The sequence below is a fragment of the Alligator mississippiensis genome, chromosome 11 (assembly GCF_030867095.1).
Source record: "Alligator mississippiensis isolate rAllMis1 chromosome 11, rAllMis1, whole genome shotgun sequence".
Taxonomy (NCBI): domain Eukaryota; kingdom Metazoa; phylum Chordata; order Crocodylia; family Alligatoridae; genus Alligator; species Alligator mississippiensis.
In genome coordinates, this window is record NC_081834.1 from 48,138,975 (window position 1) to 48,145,693 (window position 6,719).

Here is a 6,719-nt window from a genome sequence, read left to right on the forward strand (position 1 = left end):
CATATGGGCCTAAGCCCTATGGTCATGAGTAGGGACCTGTTGAATTCACTGCAGAAGTGGGCTGTCCAGCAGTTCCTTAATCTTGCAGGTTCCTCTGTGCACCCCCCTGCCAAACATTGCAGATTGGCGGAGGGGCCCTGGTGGCCCTGCTGCTTGTGGTTGACCAGTTGGGAGGCAAAAACAGCACCATATTTAATACTGCAACTTTGGCCTTCCAGCCAATCAGGAGTGAGTGGCAGGGCCCCTCTGCCAATCAGTGCGGGAGGAGGGGTGTGGAGGGGACAGGACATGCCAGGGACCCTGCAGGATTAAGGGAGCTGCACAGCAGACTTCCACTGTGAATTCGGTAGGTCCCTAGTTATGAGGACAAGGTCAGGGAAAGGATACCAGAGGGCATTGAACACGTGTGACAGTGGTGGGATGTACTACTGGGGCAGTGCCGGGGGCCCTAATAGGCAGTTCAGCCTGGACTAATTCCCTAACCAGCAGAGGCTCTAACTGGTGGCCCCGCTTTGCTGTTCAACCAACTGGCCACTCTTAGGGCCTCCTGCTGGGCTGCTGGTAATGGCTGTCTCTTCAATAAAGTCCAGCTGTGGCAGCAGGCTGCAGGCCAGACGACACTTCTGTGTGAAGCTCTGCTGTGGTAAGCTCTCTGGATCCTGCTGGGTTTTCAGCTCTGGGTTTCCAGCTTCTCACCCTGCTCACCTGTGTGTTTTGGCTCCGGCTCTTGGAATCTCCTCTTTGCTTTGCTTGCTCACTTCCTGACTCCTGAACCTTGCCCAGCGCTCTGCCTGAAGTTTTCCCCAATGGATCTTATAGCTAAGTCCTTGATTCCTGATCTCTGACTTGGCCATAGATTTGGAGTCCACACATAGCTTCTGCCTTCTCCCAACAGCCTTCACATTAGGCCAGAACACCTATGCCATGGTCCTTACAGGCAGTCATCTTCATTTGCATGAAACTCAACAATTGCCTTCAGGCACGCGCAATAAAAGTAAGTTTGGGTCTCCATATTACACCATTGTAAGCAAAATGCTGGTTCCTGCCAGAATCAGCGATATTTTAGGAGCTCTAGGCATATCATTTGGGATCTTCAATCTCTAGTTTAAGGTCTGATTTAATTTATTTGTGTGGCAGGCTGGCCAAGGGTTCACCAGCATTCCAGCTTGATGGTTTGAGCTGGATGGCTCAGGCTGATTGGTGGGGGCATTTCTCTCCCCCACCAATCAGGAAAAAAGTAGGAGGATGGCTTGCTCTGCTTTGACCAAGGTGTGAGGTGAAAAAGAGGACCTGATGGGGAACTAACTTCTAAGGCTTCCCTTTGGTCCATCTTCAATAGTGGGATGGAGCCTCCAGAAGGGATAAAAGCCTGTGTGCCCAACACATGGGTGGCTTTGATGAGGGATGATGAAGATGGGGTGGCATTAGAGCTGTTAGAGCTGACCATCAGGTTGGAGGAGTTGCCCCAGAAGTGGCTTGAAGACGTCTCCACTGAGTGGGAAGCAATGAGCAGCTGCTTCCAGCCCCACAGTGTAGAGAGCTGTAGTGTTGGTGCATGGATCTGTGCACTGTGGGTCTGGAGAGCTGACAGGACTCTGTGGCTGCCTGAGGAAGTGCAGGTCCCTATTCCTGCAGGAAGCAAGAGCCTCTTTGGTGCGCAGAGCAGTGCACGGGGCCTGAGAGGGCTGACAGGCCAGGAAGCTGCATGAGGCATCTTGGGATTTCCTGCAGAAGTGGAAAGCAGGACGGAGCAACCATGGCAATGAGGGGGGAAGCCCCACAGCCAACTCAGAGAGAGAGAGAGACGAGCCAGTCCACAAGAACTGCTGGGAGTCGTAAATTACCCGAAAAGGGGATTGCAGTTCTTAGGAGGGGAGGAGGGGAGGATTTCTATAGGGGAAGAAGGGCCCTCCCCTTTTGGTGATCAAAGGGAAGCCCCACGATGAAGTTGGGGGGCAGTGGACAACCTCTTTCATGGCAGAGAGAGTTAAGGTCCCCAGTTCATCATGGGGTAGCTTTGCAGTTACTGCGTCATGCTAGCTATGTGGCCTAGAGGAAGGAGATTGCGTTTCTTATGGTAACTTGCTCTTTTCCCCTGTATTGTTCCTTCTTTTGGGCATAATTGCTGTACCATTGTTGTTGTCCTTGTTCCTTATATTGTTGAGACCCTTGCTGTTAACTTGTGTACATAATGTCGTATTATGAAATGATTATGATCTGCTTTATTTAGCTTCCTACTGGACCTGCTAGCACATCCCATAGTCCAGGGGTTTTCAAGCTCTTTTAAGGAGTGTATTCCTTCTGGTGGCAGTGGCTGGACATCACACGGCCAGTCACATGGCAGCGGCTGGTTGCATGTGTGGCTGCATGGTGACGGGCCTCGCACCCGGCTAGTCATGCACCGCCCATCAGCAGCCTGCAGAATCGCATATGCCTGGCCAACCGGCACCTGTGCATCCCACAGGGGAGACATTGCCCTCAACACTTCCGGCCCTGCTCCTGGGAGGTGGTGGTGTGGGGTGATGGGTGGCAGTGCTTCATTCCTGCCCACCCACTTGTCCCCCTTAGAACCTTTCCAAGTACCCTGGGGGTATATGTACCCCAGGCTGACAACTCCTGCCCTACTCAATGCTTGCTTTCATTGTACTGGTTATTTTCATTGAATCTTATTAATATAATATCACTTATTCATAGATTCATAGATTCATAGATACTAGGGTCGGAAGGGACCTCAACAGATCATTGAGTCCGACCCCCTGCATAAGCAGGAAAGAGTGCTGGGTTTACATGATCCCAGCTAGATGCCTATCTAACCTATTCTTGAAGACCCCCAGGGTAGGGGAGAGCACCACCTCCCTTGGCAGCCCGTTCCAGACCTTGGCCACTTGAACTGTGAAGTTCTTCCTAATGTCCAATCTAAATCTGCTCTCTGCTAGCTTGTGGCCATTGTTTCTTGTAACCCCCAGGGGCGCATTGGTGAATAAAACCTCACCATTTCCCTTCTGTGCCCCCGTGATGAACTTATAGGCAGCCACAAACAAGGTTGCCTCTCAACTTTCTCTTGCGGAGGCTGAAGAGGTCCAGGTGCCCTAGTCTCTCCTCATAGGGCTTGGCCTGCAAGCCCTTAACCATATTAGTGGCCCTTCTCTGGACCCTCTCCAGGTTCTCCACATCCCTCTTGAAGTGTGGCTCCCAAAACTGCACGCAGTACTCCAACTGCGGTCTGACCAGCGCCCGATAGAGGGGAAGTATCACCTCCTTGGACCTATTCATCATGCATCTGCTGATTCACGATAAAGTGCCATTGGCTTTTCTGATGGCTTCGTCACACTGCCGACTCATGTTCATTTTGGAGTCCACTAGGACTCCAAGATCCCTTTCCGCTTCTGTGCCCCCCAGCAGGTCACTTCCTAGGCAGTAGGTGTGCTGGACATTTTTCCTCCCTAGGTGCAGCACTTTGCATTTCTCCTTGTTGAACTGCATTCTGTTGTTTTCTGCCCATTTGTTCAACCTGTCCAGGTCTGCTTGTAGTTGTTCCCTGCCCTCCGGCGTGTCCACTTCTCCCCACAGTTTTGTGTCATCCACAAACTCCCTCATCCAAATCGCTGATGAAGACATTGAAGAGTATCAGTCCAAGGACCGAGCCCTGCGGGACCCCACTGCCCACACCCTTCCAGGTCGATACCGACCCATCCACTACAACTCTCTGGGTGCGATCCTCTAGTCAATTCACCACCCACCGGACTGTGTAGTTGTCCAAGTCACAGTCTCTTAACTTGTTCACCAGTATGAGGTGGGATACCGTATTGAAGGCCTTCCTGAAGTCTAAGTAAACGACATCAATCCCTACTCCTGTGTCCAGGCATTTTGTAACCTGGTCATAAAAAGAGACTAGATTAGTCAGGCATGATCTACCTGCTATGAACCCGTGCTGGTTTCCCCTCAGCATAATTTTTCCTGCCGGGTTCTCACAAATGTGAGCCTTGATCATTTTTTCAAAGACTTTGCCAAGGATGAAGGTGAGACTGACTGGCCTATAGTTGCCTGGGTCCTCCTTCGTCCCCTTCTTGAAAATGGGGACCACATTGGCCCTTTTCCAGTCCTCCGGGACCTGGCCCATGCACCACAAGTGTTCAAATATTCCCGCCAGTGGCTGTGCAATGACGTCAGCCAGTGCCTTCAGTAGCCTCGGATGGAGCTCATCCAGGCATGCCGACTTAAATGCATCCAGTTCCTCCAAGTGCCTCTGCACCATCTCAGGGTCTACGCTTGGTAGTCTGGCGTCCTGCTGCTGCCTGTCTACAACCCTAGTGAGAGCCTTGTCGTGCCCCTCGCTTAGGAACACTGAGGCAAAGAACTCGTTGAGGAGTTCAGTCTTGTCCCCCCTGTCCGTCACCAATTGCTTCTGCCCATTTAGGGGTCTATTCCACCCTGGGCCTTCCTTTTACTCCCTATATATCTAAAAAACAACTTTTTGTTATCCTTAACTTGGGATGCCATCCTCAGATCCATGGTAGCTTTGGCCTGTCTAACTGCCTCCCTACAAGCACGATCAGAGGAGGTATACACCTCTGGTAATCTCTCCCTGTTTCCACTTTTTATGTGCCCCCCTTTTAGCCAGTAGGCTGCCCTGGATTTCTCTGGTCATCCAAGGAAGACTCCTGGCCCCTTTCCCCCTTTTTCCTTGCATCGGGCTCATCTCCCTCTGTGCCCGAAGGATCATTTCCTTAAGGCACAGCCACCCTTCCTCAGCTCCCATCTCTTCAAAACTCTTACTCTGCAGTTCATCCTTGACTAAACTCCTGAGTTCATTGAAATCAGCTTTCCTAAAGTCTAGCACTTTCACCCTACTAGTTACCTTACCCACTCGATGTCTTATGGTGAATTCTATTATTAGGTGATCACTGTCCCCCAGGTGACCACCGATCTGTAGGTCCCATACCATGTCATCCCCTGTTGCCAATACCGGGTCCAGTACGGCATTCCTCCTAGTGGGACCATGTACCTCCTGCTCCAGATGGAGGTCCTGTACACAGGATAGGAACCTGCATGAAAGGTGGGACTTTGCTGTCTGCGTCTCCCAGCAGATGTCTGGGTAGTTTAGGTCCCCCATGACTACAGCCTCCCTAGTTTTTATGGTCTCTGAGAGCTGCCTCAGGAGCCCCAAATCTAGTTCTTCCCCTTGGTGTGGGGGTCTGTAGCAGACCCCTACCACCAAATCCCTTTCTCCTTGACCTCCATGTAACCTAACCCACAATCCTTCTACTTTCTCCTCCTCTGATTCCGTTTTGATGAGGGTCGATGTCTATCGCTCATTGACATAAAGCGCAACCCCTCCCCCTTTCTTCCCCACCCTGTCCTTTCTGTACAGCTTATAACCCTCAATGTGTACTGCCCAGCCATGGGAAGAATCCCACCAGGTTTCTGTTAGCCTTACTAAGTCATAGGTGTTTTCTGCAAGCAGGAGTTCTAGTTCATCCTGTTTGCTCCCCATGCTCCTAGCATTAGTGTATAGGCACTTGAGCCCTGTGACTGGCGCCTTTGTTGCCCCCCAGCTCTGATGCCCAAAGGGCCCCTTATTGCTTACTTGTGCTGTAGTGCTGGCCGCCCCATGGATTGCAGATTCCTGATGTTCTCCTTCTTCAGGCTGGGCTGTCCTTGTAGCTGCCACATGGTTTGGTGGTCCACGGCTTCCCCTGCCCTCATCTTCCCCTCCCCCCGATGAGCCTAGTTTAAAGCCCGCCGGAGGAGATCCGCGAACCTAGAAGAGAACACACGCTTACCTTTGGGGGACAGGTGAAGCCCATCCCATTATGTACGTTTAGACTATAGTTTCATCTCTGCCAGGTTCTGTCTGTTCCCCTATTGTCTAACCTGTGTTTTACCATCGAGTGTTCCTTTGCTGGCTGCCTGGAGGGCCTGCTGAGTGTAGAGGCGCACACTAACTGGGAGACCAAAGAGGGTCATGGCCTATGCTCTTACAGTGTCTTCAACTGCCCTACCCAGCTGAGTTAGTCTCGGTTTACATTTAGTAAGATTTACTGTTTTTGTACTCTATATTTGTAGATAGTATATATCTATATATCTATATATATACATATGTACATGTTATATATGTTTATTGACACTGTACTGTAAAGTTAAATCTGTAAATAGTAAAACATCTTTGGGTGTTCCTCGTCTCAGCTTTGCTTTGCTCTGCTCTGCTCTGTAAGGGAGGGATGTGAGCTGGCCCGAAGCTTGGCAGTTATGCTCCCACAGCACATTCACACCTGCTAGCATCCCTTCAATTGAAGAGGGGGTGCCAGCCACATACCACCTGAACTACACGGAGATTTTGCTATGAACTCTTTGGTACTGGATTGTCCTGATCCTGGTACCAACAGAATGGATCAGATACATAAAAGGGCTTACCCAAATCCATCGCTTATCAACATTTTAAAAAGGTAAAAGTTAGGTCTTAGGAAAAATTTGACTCTGTGCACAGAATCAGCAGAAGGATTAAATTGTATGTAAGTACAAAAAGCTGCCTATATGCTACCATAAATTAATCACTTCGGCACCTGATGGTGAAATAGGAATCAGCCCTAAGTGTTTTATTATGCTTGGAGATAACCCTTATCCCCAAATCTTTCCTTAACTTTGTGTCTGTTCTTATTCCCTGTTCCTAACTTCCTGTGGCAACACCATTCTTTCCTGCATGTCAATGGGGCCATTTT